Source organism: Neovison vison, chromosome 7 (assembly GCF_020171115.1).
Source record: "Neovison vison isolate M4711 chromosome 7, ASM_NN_V1, whole genome shotgun sequence".
In the NCBI taxonomy this organism is placed as follows: Eukaryota; Metazoa; Chordata; class Mammalia; order Carnivora; family Mustelidae; genus Neogale; species Neogale vison.
This window is the reverse complement of record NC_058097.1, coordinates 151,442,787-151,458,591: the sequence shown is the minus strand read 5'-3', so window position 1 is coordinate 151,458,591 and position 15,805 is coordinate 151,442,787. Positions and strand designations below refer to the sequence as shown.

The window sequence follows — 15,805 nt, the reverse complement described above, 5'->3', positions numbered from 1 at the left end:
AACTTGCCCCAAATCACATTAAACTTAGAGAGATTAAATTATTTATGATGGTTTTAAAACGTGTCCACAATTCTATGACAATCCTCCCACCAACGGTGAATTCCCCTCTCCCTGAATATAGGCTGACATGAGTGACTCATCTTCTAACAAACAGAATGTGACAGCAGTGATGTCAAATGACTTCCAAGGCTAGGTGAAAGAAGGCAATACAGAGTCTACCTGGCTCTATCCCTTTTGGGACACATGCCTTGAGAGCCCTAAGTCAACAACTATATACAAAGCCAGGCTACCCAAAAGCCACCACTCTAGAGAGACCATGCGGAAAGACTTACTAGAAACACAGAGAGATGTCTCCCCAACCCAGGGATCAGACAGACATGTGAGTGAGTGAGACTTCAGGTGATTCCTGCCCCCCGCTTTTGAGTCACTGCATCTGAACCCAAGTGGACACAGATGAGCTGTCCCTCCTGAGCCATGACCCGACTACAGGTAAATAACAAAATAAATGTTGGGGCGCCTGGGTGGCTCAGTGGATTAAGCCACTGGCTTCAGCTCAGGTCATTATCTCAGTGTCCTGGGATCCAGCCCCGCATCAGGCTTTCTGCTCAGCAGGAAGCCTGCTTCCCCCTCTGTCTCTGCCTGCCTCTCTGCCTACTTGTGATCTCTCTCTCTGTCAAATAAAATAAGTAAAATCTTTTAAAAAAATAAAAATAAAAATAAATGTTGTTGCTGTTTAAAGCCACTGACATTTGGGGAAGTTGGTTATATGGCATTAGATAACTCAAACATTTGCTCAAGGTTACAGCTGATAAGTGATAGATTTGTATTCCAACCCAAGATTTCTGACTTTATTGTCCAAATTTTCCCCAGCACTGTAGGCGCTGTCCTTTAATTATTGGTATTTCTTTTCATAATACACTCTTAGAAGAAAGAAGCAAAAGAAATCGAAGCTTTTAGGAAAAAATTTTTTAAGATTTCATTTATTTATTTGAGAGAGAGAGGGAGGGAGACAGAGCACACATTTGCACAAGGAGGCAGAGCATCGGGCAGAGGGAAAGGGAGAAGCAGGTTCCCCGCTGAGCAGGGAGCCTGATGCAGGGCTTGATCCCCAGATCCTGGGATCATGACCTGAGCCGAAGGCAGCTGCTTAACCCAATGAGCCACCTAGGCATCCGTGAGAATTTAATTTTAATAATGATTACACAAGTGATGTGATAAAGAGCCCTGAACAAAAGATTTTGTCAATTCTTAGAAAAACTAAACTAACGAAAATATTTTTTGATTTTTTGAATAGTCAGCTTTTTAGGCCATCTGACATTCGATTCATTTTATGCTGTAAGCTGTGAATTTTAACATTTTTTCCCCAAGTTGCCACCTTGTTATCCCAACCTCATTCATTAAATTATATTTTATTCATTTTGAAAAATGCCATTTAGTAATAAATTAAGTCCTTATGTATACTCAAGTATATTTCTAGGCTCTGCATTCTTTTGCACCATCTATTTTTATACTAGTTGTTGACTATTTTATTATCCCTTTCATCTTATTTTATACTTCAATAATAATTTCTAATGCTAGACCTCCTCTTGCCATAGCTCTTATATTTCAGAATATTTCTTGTCAATCTCAGCTGCTTATTTTTCAAAATTAATTTTAGGACAATTTTATTAATTTTTTGAGAGTCTGATTGTTCTCACTGGACACCTAAGTCATGAGATCACTAGACCTTAGATAGCAGACACTGGGACATCTCAGGGAAGACACAGTCACAAGCAGTCTGACATGGCCACTCTGGGGACAGAAATTCATTCATTCATTTAGTCAGCAGACATAATATTTCTAAATACCAGGCATAGTTCCAGGCACTAGAAATACATGGCCACTCTGGGGACAGAAATTCATTCATTCATTTAGTCAGCAGACATAAGATTTCTAAATACCAGGCATAGTTCCAGGCACTAGAAATAAGTAATAAACAAAACAGATACAAATCTTTATTGTCATTGAGCTAACATCCCCTTATATAATTCCAATAAAACAAAAAAGGAATAGGGAATGCAGAGTAGTGGTATTCATGGAGGAGGAGTCATTTTAGAAGAGTCACAGAAGGTCTCATTAAGAAGGTAACTTTCAGGGACACGTGGGTGGGTTAGTCGTTAAGTGTCTGCCTTTGCCTCAGGTCATGACCCCAGCGTCCTGAGATTGAGTCCCACATCAGGTTCCCCACTCAGCAGGAAGCCTGTTTCTCCCTCTCCCACTTCCCCTACTTGAATTCCTTTTCTAGCTGTGCCTCTGTCTGTCAAATAAATAAATAAAATCTTAAAAAAAAAAAAAGAAGGTAACTTTCAAGCATACATCTGAAGGAGATGTTGGAGAAAGGCAAGCAGAATAACTGGGGGAAGGCTATCCAAAGCACAGGGAATAGCATATGCAAAGGCCCTGAGGCAAGAACAAGCTCAGTATGTTCAAGGAATAGCAAGGGGTCAGTGTGGCTGAAGAGAAATGAGAGGTGGTGACTAGTGGGAGATGAACTAGGGAAGCACCAGAGGTCCAGATCCTAAGCACCCATGTAGGCCATTATAAGGACTTGGACTTTGACTCTGAGAGGGAAGCTATTGGAGGAATTTGAACAGAGATGCAATGTGATCACATTTATATATACATTTTAAAATTTATTTCTTTATTCCAGAGAAAGAGCACGAGCTGGGGGCGGGGGGTGGAGGGAGAGAGAGAAACTTAAGCAGACTACCTGCTGAGCATGGAGCCTGACTTGGGGCTTGCTCCCACAACCATGAGATCACCATCTGAGCTGACACCAAGAGTCCAATGCTTAATCAACTGCAACACCCAGGTGCCCCTACATTTATGTATTTTTTAAAGACTGTTCTAATGGGTATTAACGAGGACACATGTGGTAAGGAGCACTGGGTTTTATATGCAACTAATGAACCATTGAACACTACATCAAAAACTAATCATGTACTATATGTTGCTAATTGAACATAATTTTAAAAATAAAATAAAATAAATGAAAGACATGTAAATACTGTGCGGGGGAGCAGCCTATAGGAGGACAAGGGTAGGTGCAAGGAAACCAGTTTGGTAGCTATTACAATAATCCAGCTCGAAATGAAGTAGTAGTGTGGACGTAATGGAAAGTTGTCGGGATTTACAAATGTTTTAAAGAGATCAAACCTGTAACCCTCCGATTACAGATATAGGTATACCCTGTGTTGGTTCTCTTGGGCTCTAACCCAGACCCTCTTAACCTAAGACTAGAGAAACACACATGATATGCAGGCCTCAGGAGCAGAAATGCCAAAATCTCCAAAAAAAAGGGGATATTTCTGTCATTCCCAGCTAACTTTAGGAAACTATCTGACAACACATACCAGCTGCTTATTGGGAACCAATAAGAAATAGACTGCTTTTCATAGGCAAGTCTATCACTGAGGTACAGGGAGAGCAGAGAAACTCATGGGAAGAAAGTACAAGAAGGACCTGCACAGGGCTCATGCACAGGCTCCATCGGCACCACAAAGGAGGAGTGGGAGCAGAAAACAAGGCCAGTGAGAAGATGTACCAAATGAGGAATGTGCACTGACAGAAGCTACACCTGAAGGAAGGGCCTGAAGTTGAGGGGAACCTCGTTAGAGGTTCTTTGGAAGTGGGATGCATCAATCAGACCTTAAGAGAATGAGAAGCAGTATACTATAAATAGAAAGGGTGCACAACTTACAGAAACAGACCCCTTCCTTCCTGTATGATTTTTGGGCAAGCGATTCGGCCTCTCTGACCCAGTTTCCCTCTCAGAATGAGAATGAGGCGTCCCTCTCATCTAAGTGTGCTAAGGAATAAATGAGACATGCTTGTAGAAGTCACAAGCTGCCTTTGCACCTATCTTTTAAGGGTCCATAGAGCATTTTCTAAATTGAACCCATATTTAAAAATCAGATTTCAGGGTGCCTGGGTGGTTCAGTTGGTTAAGTGACTGCCTTTGGCTCAGGTCATGATCCTGGTGTCCCAGGATTGAGTCCCACATCAGGCTCCCTGCTCAGCAGGGAGTCTGCTTCTCCTGCTGACCTCTCTCCTCATGCTGTCTCTCTCTCACTAATAAATAAATAAAATCTTTTTTTAAAAATCAGATTTCATACCAAGAAAATCCAGCTTTTCAGGTTATCTTTTTTTTTTTTAAGATTTTATTTTTCAGTAATCTGTACATACAACATGGGGCATGAACTCACAAACCTGAGATCAAGAGTCTCATGCTCCACCGACTGAGCCAGCCAGGCATCCGCAGGCTATCTTTTATTTTTATTATTATTTTTTTTTAATCTAAAGATCTAGACACTGAATTCCTGGATCTTAAGGGCTTAAGGGCTGCAACTTGACTGGAAGAGAAATGGTGGCTCAGGGACTTGTCAAGAGCTGGCATCAGCATGGAAAGCTCCTTATTTTCTTTTTCTTTTTTTAAGATTATTTATTTATTTATTTATTTGACAGATAGAGAGAGATCACAAGTAGGCAGAAAGGCAGGCAGAGAGAGAGAGGGAAGCAGGCTCCCTGCTGAGCAGAGAGACTGATGCAGAGCTCCATCCCAGGGCCCTGAGATCATGGCCTGAGCCCAAGGCAGAGGCCCAACCCACTGAGCCACCAAGGCGCCCCACTCCTTATTTTCATATAGGTTGCCCATTACAAATTAACTTCAAAATGCATCATTTTCTGAAGATGTTGTTATTCACATTTTACTTAAAGCTAAGAAAAGAATCAATTGTCCATATCAAAGGACATGATGCCCATGTTGTCATCTGGAGCGGCATGGAGGAGGGGGAGTGGGTGTTGATGAAGGTCATGAGGGCCTCCACCCCCACCCCCAGGGCTCCACTCCTGGCTTTGCAGAGGGAGCTGGCAACAATGTGCCAGAGCTGAGCGTCAGCTGCCCCTTTCTGAAGAGCCATGTGCTCTCTGGGCTGAGGGCAGAGAGCTCGTGATGCCTGATGCCCACAGAAGCACTCTGTTACATTGTAAAGCACAAATCAAATGTTAGCGGTTGTTATTATTGGCAGGCAGGTGAGATACGGACATCGAAAGCAAAAGAAAAACCTTCTTCGTCAAAGATGGCTCCTCTGCGCCTTGTAGACCCTCACCAGTGTTTCGGTCTATCTCCCCAGTCAAACCATATTGGCTCTGATGGAGGTCCCAGGGATCCAGTCATCAAGACAGCAGACAAGAATGCTATACCAAACTTGAACTCTGACGTCCAAGGTGCCTGGGGTAGGCACTGCCATATACCACTCTGAACACTGCCCCCATCCAGCTAATAGCTAAGGTCTGAAGACAAAGTTTAAAAGCAACAAAAAGCAAAACCCAAACCAAACCAAAGAGGCAACTTTTGGCCCCTATAACAAAGATTTACTATTTCAGACTCAGAGCAAGTAGTAGCTCTTCTCTCAGAAAGGTCTGAGAAGGCTCCCTAAAAGCCTTGCCTTACCATGGGGAATGCAGCACTGGCTACAGCCACAGCTCAGTAGCTCTCCAAAGAGCAGGGACCAGCTGTCACGAGGTATATTTAGCTCTATGAACTCAGAAAAGTGATCTCCCTGGTGGTGGCGCAAAGAATGCAATCCCATCCCTACCCCGAGTGAAGCAGTAATGAGGAGATGTGGGTGAGGACAGACAGAGAGGAAACATCTCTCTAGAATCCTCAACAAAACAGGCACAGCCAGCCTCAGTGGTGAACAGAAATCACAGATTGAAAGCTGGAAGAGCAGAGCGCCCCTGGGTACAGGGATCCGGGCAGAGCTCCTGGGTGTTTCCTTAGAAAATAACTCCTTCCTCCCATTTCCAACTGTGTTCCCAACTGCTCACCTTCCATATCTCCCAAACCAAACCACAGCACCCCCTCTCCCACTCAGCCCCTTCCTCATACCTCCACACTACTTAGAACACAAAAGATACACATCCCAGATCTAAGACGCTTCCCAATTCTTGTTCACCTCTTCGACATCTAACAAGGACCCATGTTTTAGCTACAAGAGCTCTAAATGCCATTTGTACAAAGTGCTGGGACTTGGATGTCTCATAGGGGAAGTATCTGTCCACAGTGACATCAGAAGCTATTGCTGAGGGCACCGAGAGGACAGTCATTTCTCACTCACCTCTGTACATCTAGTCTCACTTCTGCCACTCCATCTACCACATTAGTCACCAGAATGACCTTTATAAAGTACAAATCTGTAAACTATACGAATGCACCTACTTAAATTCTCATGGCTCCTTATCACCTACAGAATAATGCCCTAGCTTCTTGACCTTATATGCAAGGCCTTTTACAATCTGGTCATAGACTAACTCTCCAGGCAGCCGTTCTCCCTCCTTACCAGATACCCAGAGTCCAGACCAAGGGTCAAGAAACTATGGCCATGGACCAAATCCAGCTTGCTGCTGCTTCTTACAAATAAAGCTGTACGGGCGCCTGGGTGGCTCAGTGGGTTAGGCCGCTGCCTTCGGCTCAGGTCATGATCTCAGGGTCCTGGGATCGAGTCCCGCATCGGGCTCTCTGCTCCACAGGGAGCCTGCTTCCTCCTCTCTCTCTCTGCCCACTTGTAATCTCTCTCTGTCAAATAAATAAATAAAATCTTTTTAAAAAAAAATAAATAAATAAAGCTTTACTGAAACATAGTCGCAGTCATTTGTTTAGGTACTGTCCATAACTTTCATGTTGCAAAGGCAGAGTTGAGTTATTGTGACAGAGACTATATGGCCAACAAAGCCTAAAATATTGACCATGGGGCACCTGGGTGGCTCAGTGGGTTAAGCATCTGCCTTTGGTTCAGGTCATGATCCCAAGGTGCTGGTACTAAGCCCCACATCAGGCTCCCCCTCTGTCCTCTGTCTGCCTCTTCCCCAACTAGTGCTAGGTCTCTCTCTCTCTCTCTCTATCTCTATCTCTCAAATAAATAAATAAAATCTTTTTTTAAAAAATTTTTTTAAAGAAGAAAAAAAAAATTAAAAAAGTTCGGCAACATTTACTGTAGATACATCAAGCCACTTCAGGTTTCTTGAACAAACCATGTTCATCATACCTCTAAGCGTTTATACAAGGTGCTCCATTTAAAATGTTTTCTCCTTCTCTTTATCTGCTAGAGAAAAAGTCACTGCCTCTGTGAAGTTTTCCAGACCTCTCCCAAGCAAGTTAATTGCCCTATTCCATTTGTTCTCTTAGTTCTCAGGGCATACATCTATGACAGTACTTATCCCGTTACACTACAATTACTATTGAATTACCTCCCTTACTATCTCTAAGCAACTCAAATATAGAAACTATATTTTGTCATTATCTCTAACCCGTGTCTTACAAATTCTCTGGAACACCTAAACGAATCAGTAATTTAGCTCCATAAGCCCGCTTCCAAGCACAGGCCTAGCACAGAGCAGGGTATGTAGTTATTAAAGAACTGAATGAATGTCTCTCACGCTACAACACCCAGCAGGGGGCCTAGCTTACCACAACTAGTCAATGCATCTTATCTCCCCTACACAAAAGGAAGGAAAAGGTCCCCAAACTGTCAGCCAATCTAAAATAAAGATATTCAGCTAGGGGCCAGAGGGTTACACTGGCTTGGATCTGGTGTAGCATTATGGCTTAGAGCCTGATTCTGGAGCCAGGCTGCCTGGATTTGAATCCCGGTTCTAGCACTTACTTTCAGTGTACCATGCACATCATTTGTAAAATGGAGATAACATAGTACCAAACTTCAGAATACCCTCATGTTAAGGGTATTACAAATGAATTAATTCACATGAAGTACTCAGAATAGTGCCTGGCACAAAATAAGTTCCCTGTGTGTGAGTGATGTTCTCTTAAATATGAATATATTTCCCCACCCATGTGCCTCTTCAGTACATCGGCCCCAACCAGCCCCAGAAGCCCAGGCGCCTGAGCCGGCCTGTTTCAAGCTGAGGAGTTACCCTCATCCGTCCACGGGGCTGTGGCTGCTTCTTGGAGCTCAGGGGACTCTGGAAGCCTGGGACCTATTTTCCTGAGCATATCCTGACATCTGCATTCTCTGTGTCAGCTCTGTGCCTGGGACCCTTCCTTACTCCCCTACTTCCCCAGAATCAGCCAGTGACCCTGTCGCCACTGATGGTCCCAACCTGCACCAGAAAGCAGGACATCCGGGGACTTGAAGGTTGTAGGGATGGGGGGGAAGAGAAGAAGCCTCCAACCTTTTATCCTTCCCTCTGTCAGTACTTAGCAGAAGTCCCCAATAAATGGTCAGAACCAAAAAAAAATATATGAATATATTTAATGTAGTGTAAGAAGACTATAAAGATACTAAGAATGTGCAGTCCTGGAGCTCACTATTCCAGTGATGCCGATCCCTCATATGTAAAGAAGACCCACAGGGGAGGTAAAAGGTAGCTATTTCCTAAGTCATTGCTATATAAAGGCCATGTGCCAATAGATCAGCAATAGAGATAATTAAGACAAGGTACTTGTAATCTACTGACCTTGAAGGTCTGTTGTATCCTCCTCTATGATTTTTACTTTGAAAGTGTTAACTCCAATTAAAACCAAAATTCTACAACCCTATGCAACACCCTACCTGACTTCTTTGCCACATCAACTGCCACTTTCTCCCATCTCCTGTGATAATGAATTACTTGAAAGTTTCTGAAAGCATCAAGCTCTTCACCAGTCTAATGTCTTTGCATATGCTATTCCCTCACCCAAACACTCTACTTTTTCTCTCGGTCATTCCAGTCATCTCTTTAGACCCAAATTACATGTCAGCAACTCTATGCATGGGCAAAACTAACAGGTAAGTTCTTCTCCTATGACTCCATCCCAGCATTCTCTCATGCTACTGCAGTATCCTCATCCACTGACATGGCTATTTCCACCACAGGAGGAACTTCTTCCAAGGCAGCAACTACACCTTCCCTTTTTCTGCCATATATCTAGCACCTAGCACCCAGCCCCCAGCACATACACAGGTACAGAGGATCCTTCTGAGGTCCAGTCCTTGTCATGGGATCATTCTTGATGTCATGAGACCAACGGGGCACATGATAGAGATTAAATCCTAAAGGTAGCATCTCAAGTTCCAGCCTTCTAGGCACCTGGCCAGAATGGCAAAGACTGGGAAACACTGACATCTCCTGTCTTGTAAATTTTTTTTAATAAACAATTTAAAAAGATTTTATTTATTTATTTGACAGATAGAGATCTCGAGTAGGCAGAGAGGCAGGCAGAGAAGAGAGGAGGAAGCAGGACCCCCGCTGAGCAGAGAGCCCATTGCAGGGCTCTATCCCAGGACCCTGGGATTATGACCTGAGCCAAAGGCAGAGGATTTAACCTACTGAGCCACCCAGGTGCCCCTTGTCTTATAAATTTTAAGGACCAAAGTATATAAGCTAGCCAAGTACTACTGGCTAGGGAATCTTTGTCTCATGAAAAAGAGGATAGAAATAGGTCACTAATTTAAAACTATTCCTCTAGAGAGAAGGGATCATCTTCTTAATTGGGGTCAATACTGCCACATCTTTCAGAGAATGAATACACAGCACTGCACAGAATGTATTGTGGGTAAGGATGTTTTCAAAAATTGATGAATCAGCGGGGACTTCTGGCTTGATAGCATGAGAAGCTCCATGGACCCATTATCCAGTGAAACTGACCAAAAAAATGTTTTTAAAACAACTGTTTAAAGTTTCTGGAAATGGTCCTAAAGCATACAACAAATGAAGAAACATCTGCTTAAGAATATCTCCTAAAACTCAGTAAGAACTGTGATAGAGTCTGTAGAACCTGAATTAGTATCTGCTCCCTCTGTCTCTCCCCACTTCCAAATCAGTGAGACAGGAACTCCACTCTAGACTGGGGCCACCAAGAACACAGGGTTCTCTGACCCCAAGCTCCCAGCTCAAGGGCTATCTGTGTGAGAGGAGCAGTATATCTCCATTTCTCACTCTGCCTCCAGTTACTGTGGCTTAGGCTAAGTTCTAGGTGAGTCCAGTCAAGAAGCGGGCATTCCTACTTATACCCAGCCCCCACTTAAGAAGCAGGGACTTCATCTTGGATGCAAAGCCACTGAGGATCCTGAGGCCCTGACTGCCATTGGCCTGGCTTATAAGATAGAAAATATACTCTGGGAGAGGCAAGCCAAGACAGCCTGAAGCTTCTACCATGCCACCACTGAGTGCTCAGCTCCTAAAGTGGGGTAAAACACTCAAATAGAAGCACACCATTATCCCCACCTCCAGCTCCAGAACCATGGCTCAGAAATTTTGCCTGGGGTGGAGAGCAGGCTTTACAAAGAGTTTCAAACCTCTTCCTAAAGGAAATTATTTTATTTGCAATAGAATGTGAAGGAGTTCAAGACCAAGGGCATTCTCAAAAATAGTGAAGGTAGTGGTAAAAGGCATCTAGGAGAAGACTGGTAGATTCATTAGAGATAAAAGCTAACTGTAGGCTGGATAATTTGCTGGTGAGAACAGGAGAATGAGCTGGGAAGAGTCCTCCTGGGTTAACAACAAATCTCAAACACTTATCTCAGGAACTATCCTTTCAGAGGAGCCCCAATATGATTGGATCTGTCTGTGGAACACTGTTGAAAACAATAATCAGAAGACAACTACATTTAACAGCTAAATGTGGCCAGGAAAAGAGAGTCAATGAGGGTCCTACCCAAACCACTGTCATCCAAAAGTGACTATGGACATATCCAAAGCTTTACCCTCTAAGGAGCAACAGGAGAGGCTTCACACTGAAGGGAGTGGGTGGGAGGGAATGGACCACAAATAAGATCTTGCCAGCCACCAAACAAATGAACAAGCAAACAATAAGCAGCTGAAGGGGTTGAACCAGTACCTAGAGTTGCTACAATATACTATCAGAAACATCCAGTTCCCAACAAAAATATATAAGGCATACAGATTAAGAGGCAAATATGACCCATATACCAGAAAAAAAACACAAGCAAAGGAAACTGTGAGAGTAATCAAATATCAGATTTAACAGAAAAAGACTTATTGATTAAAGACATTATATATATGTTCGAATACTAAAGGAATGTGTGATGACAAAGTCACATCAAGTAAAAAATGTCAATAAATATAAATTACCAAAAGGAACCACATGGATTTTTGTGAAGTTGAAAAGTACAATAACTAAGAAGAAAGTATAGGTCAGGGGCTCAAACAGGAGAGCTGAACAGGCAGAAGACAGAACTGACAAACCTGAAGAGAGACTGAAAGAAATTACACAATCTAAAAGAGCGAAAAAAGAATGAAGGAAATGAATTGTCTCAGAGAAATGTGCCATACCATTAAACACATAGGCATAATGGGGTAATCAAAAAAAGACTATAAAAAGAAAGAAGCAGAAAAAAATATTCAAAGAAACAACGGCTGGGAAATTCCCAACTTTATTGAAAAACATTATTCAGAAAGCTCAAAACTTCAAAGAGGATAGGATAAATGCAAATGGATCCAGAGGCACATCATAGAAAATACTGAAAGCCAGGGGTGCCTGGATGGCTCAGTTGGTTAAGGGACTGCTTTAGGCTCAGGTCATGATCCTGGAGTCCCAGGACTGAGTCCAGCATCGGGCTCCCTGCTCAGCAGGGAGTCTGCTTCTCCCTCTGACCCTCCCCCTTCTCATGTTCTCTCTCTCTCCCTCTCTCATTCTGTCTCTCAAATAAATAAATAAAATCTTTGAAAAAGAAAATACTGAAAGACAAAAGTAAGAAGAAAATCTTGAAAGCAACAAGAGAAAAATGATTTGTCACAAAAAAAGTAAACTCAGGGGCGCTTGGGTAGCTCAGTGGGTTAACTCTCTGCCTTTGGCTCAGGTCATGATCTCAAGAGTCCTGGGATAGAGCCCCACATCGGGCTCTCTGCTCAGTGGGGAGCCTGCTTCCCCCTCTCTCTGCTTGCCTCTCTGCCTACTTGTGATCTCTCTCTCTCTCTGTGTCTGTGTCAACAAAATAAATAAAATCTATTTTAAAAAATCTTTAAAAAAAGAAAAAGGTAAACTCAATAAAATTAAAACAGGTAACCTCTCATCAAAAATAATGGATGCCAAACAGCAGGGAGAGGACATGTTCAAAGTGCTAAAAGAAAGAACTGTCAACCAAGAATCTTATATCCAGCAAAACTATCTTTCAAAAATGAAGGCAAAATAAAGATACTTCTAGATAAACACTGAGAAAATTCATTGCTAGCTGACACACCTTACAAAAAACACTAAAGGGAGTTCTCAAGTCTGGTAAATGACCCTAGATAGTCATTTGAATCCACATGAAAAAATATATCTGCTTCTTTTTAAATAAGATTCACTCATTCACTTAACAGTATTTACTGGATGCCAATACGGAGCCAGGTACTATCCTATACGGAGCCAGGTACTATCCTAGGGATTTAGGATTTGAATAAAACAGATCTCCTGCCCTCATGAACCTCATATTCTAGACAATAAATAATAATCAATGACTAAATGACAGAATCCAGAAGGTGACTGAGTCCTTAAGAGTAAAACAAATTAAAAAGAAGTGATATGTAATGAAGGTCTGTGCCAGAAATGGGGTAGAGCGAGCAGAATTTATTACTAAATAGGGTGGTCTGGGAAAGGTCTCATCGATTAGGAGAAGTTTGAGAAAAGAAAAAATATTTGCAAACATGTGGGAATTATCAAAGCAGATATCTGGAAGAAGACTATCCTAGGCAGAGGTAAGAGCTAGAACCATGGCCCAAAGACAGAAACAACAAGATGTGTTTGCAGAACAGCAAGCAGTGTGACTGGAGTGAAAGACCCAGGGAGACTTATGACCTATAATCCATAGGGAAGGTGAAGCCAGACCACATAGGGCTTTCCTGACTCTTTTGGTCACTCTGGCTTTTTCCCTAAAAGAAAAATGAAGCTATTACAGGATTTTGAGCAGAGGGGTGAAATGATCTGGTTTGCATTTTTTCCTGTAAAACTCTCTAGCTACTACACTGAAAACTGACTGTAGACACAGTGATCTGTGATCTGTGTGAAATGATCAGATTTGGGGTATGTTTTGAAGGTAGAGCCCACTGGATTTATCAGTGGGTGTGAGTATGAAAGGAAATATGAATGATTCAGAGTATTTCAGGGCCAGGCAACTGAAACAATGGAGTTGCCTTCAACCGAGATGAGGAAGCCTGCGAGTATAGCAGGTTTTAGATGAGGTGGTACTTAGAATCCATGTGAAGTATGTTAAGCTTCAGATGTCTCTAAGATTTTTAGAAGAGGGACGCCTGGGTGGCTCAGTTGGTTAAGCAGCTGCCTTCGGCTCAGGTCATGATCCCAGTGTCCTGGGATCGAGTCCCACATGGGGCTCCGTGCTCCATAGGGAGCCTGCTTCTCCCTCTGCCTCTGCCTGCCTCTCTGTCTGCCTGTACTCGCTCTCGCTCTCACTCTCTCTGACAAATAAATAAATAAAATCTTCAAAAAAAAAAAAAAAAGGGGCGCCTGGGTGGCTCAGTGGGTTAAGCCGCTGCCTTCGGCTCAGGTCATGATCTCAGGGTCCTGGGATCGAGTCCCGCATCGGGCTCTCTGCTCCGCAGGGAGCCTGCTTCCTCCTCTCTCTCTCTTTGCCTGCTTGTGATCTCTCTCTGTCAAATAAATAAAATAAAATCTTTAAAAAAAAAAAAAGTTTAAAAAAAAAAAAAACCCATCCACCTTTAAAAAAAAAAAAAATAAGATTTTTAGAAGAAAACGCAAGGGTAAATCTCCATGATGTTGGATTTGACAATGAATTCTTAGATAGGACATCAAAAGCCTGAGGAGCAACAAATATAAATAAACTGGACTTTATCAAAATCAAAAACTTCTGTGCTTCAGAGATCACTATCAAAAAAGTGAGAGGTGAACCTACAGAATGGGAGAAAACATTTGCAACTGACATACCTGATAAGGGACTTGTATCTAAGATATATGAAGAACTTTAACAACTTGATGGTAAAAAGACAAAATAGCCCAATTTAAAAAAACAGGCAAAAGGCAAAGGATATGAATAAAGACATATGAATGAAAATGAATATGAATAAAAAACAGGCAAAGGATATGAATAAAGCATTTCTCCAAAGAAGATATACAAAGTCAATAACCACATGAAAAAATGTTTGACATCTTTAGTCATGCAAATCAAAACCATAATGAAATATTATTTCACATCCACAAGTATGGCTGTGATTTTAAAAAAAATCAGATAATAACAAGTGCTGATGAGGATTTGGAGAAATTGGAATACTCATTCATTGCCAGCACAAATGCAAAATGGTTCAGCCACTTTGGAGAACAGTTTGACAGTTCCTCAAGCAGGTAAACACAGTGACCATAAGACCCTGTAATGACATTCCAAGGTATATACCCAAGAGAAGTAAAAACGTATGTCCACAAAAACTTGTACATGTCCGAATACAGCAGCATTATTCATAACAGCCCAAAGGTAAAAACATACTAAATGCCCATCAACTGAGGAGAGGAAAAAGCAAAAGGTAGTGTGTTCATACAATAGAACAGTCTTCAGCCATAAAATGGAGTGAAGTTCTGACACATGCTACCACATGGATGAACCTTGAAAATCGTATGCTAGGTGAAATATGCCAGTCAGATAGGACCACATACTGGGGATCTCCCTTCAGCTCAGGGCATGACCCAAGGGTCCGCGAACCATTGCATTGGGCTCTCTACTCAGTGGGGAGCCTGCTTCTCCCTGTCCCTCTGCCTGCCACTCCACCTGGTGCTCTGCCTACTTGTGCTCTCTGTCAAATAAATAAAATTTTTTAAAAATCTTTTTTTTTAAAGATTTTATTTATTTATTTGACAGACAGACAGAGATCACAAGTAGGCAGAGAGGCAGGCAGAGAGAGAGAGGAGGAAGCAGGCTCCCTGCTGAGCAGAGAGCCTGATGTGGGGTTCGATCCCAGGACCCTGGGACCATGACCTGAGCCGAAGGCAGAGGCTTTAACCCTCTGAGCCACCCAGGTGCCCCCTTAAAAATCTTTTTTAAAAAGGACCACAAATTATATGATTCCATTTGTAGGAAGCGTCCAGTAAAGGCAAAACTATAAATACAGAATATAAATTAGCAGTTGTTCAGGGCTGTGAGGAAGAGGCAGATAGGGGAACAACAGTCAATGTGTATAGGGTTTCTCTTTGAGGTGATGAAAAGTTTCTAAAATTAACTATGGTAATGGCTGCACATATCTGTGAATATACTCATAACCACTGAATTATATGCTTTAAAGGGGTTTAATTATATGGTAAGTGTATTTTACCTCAATAAAGCTGTTTTTTTAAAAAAAAAATGATGGGTTAGACCAGGGGCCAGGCAAATGTTTTCCCATAAAGGACCAGGCAGTAAATATTTTAGGCTTAGTAGAACTTGTTACAACTACTCAATTGAACTTGTTACTCTACACAATTCTTGTGTGAACAGCCAAAGACAATATGTAAATGAGTAAGAGTGGCTCTGCACCAGTCAAACTTTGTATTTACGGACACTGAAATCTGAATTCGTGGAAATTTCACATGCCATAAAACTCTTCTTTGCATTTTTCCCCCAACTATTTAAAAATGCAAAAGCCATTCTTAGTTTGTAAACTCTACAAGAAACAGGAAGGGGGTCATGACCCCTTGATTAAATATACCTACTCCTCCCTCTGTTACAGCTTCAAGTATTGAGGAATTCTCTCTCCCTTACAACCTCTATAAACAAGAGTCAACTCTGATTCCCCTCTCAATTTTTCCCCCATACTACTGGCCCTAGGC

At 42.2% G+C, this 15,805-nt stretch overlaps 1 protein-coding gene across 6 annotated transcripts in view; it reads right to left on the bottom strand.

Moving 5' to 3' along the window:
- STIM1 (stromal interaction molecule 1) overlaps positions 1 to 15,805 on the bottom strand; it is a 193,311-nt gene that overhangs the window by 59,705 nt on the left and 117,801 nt on the right. The window lies entirely within an intron of this gene.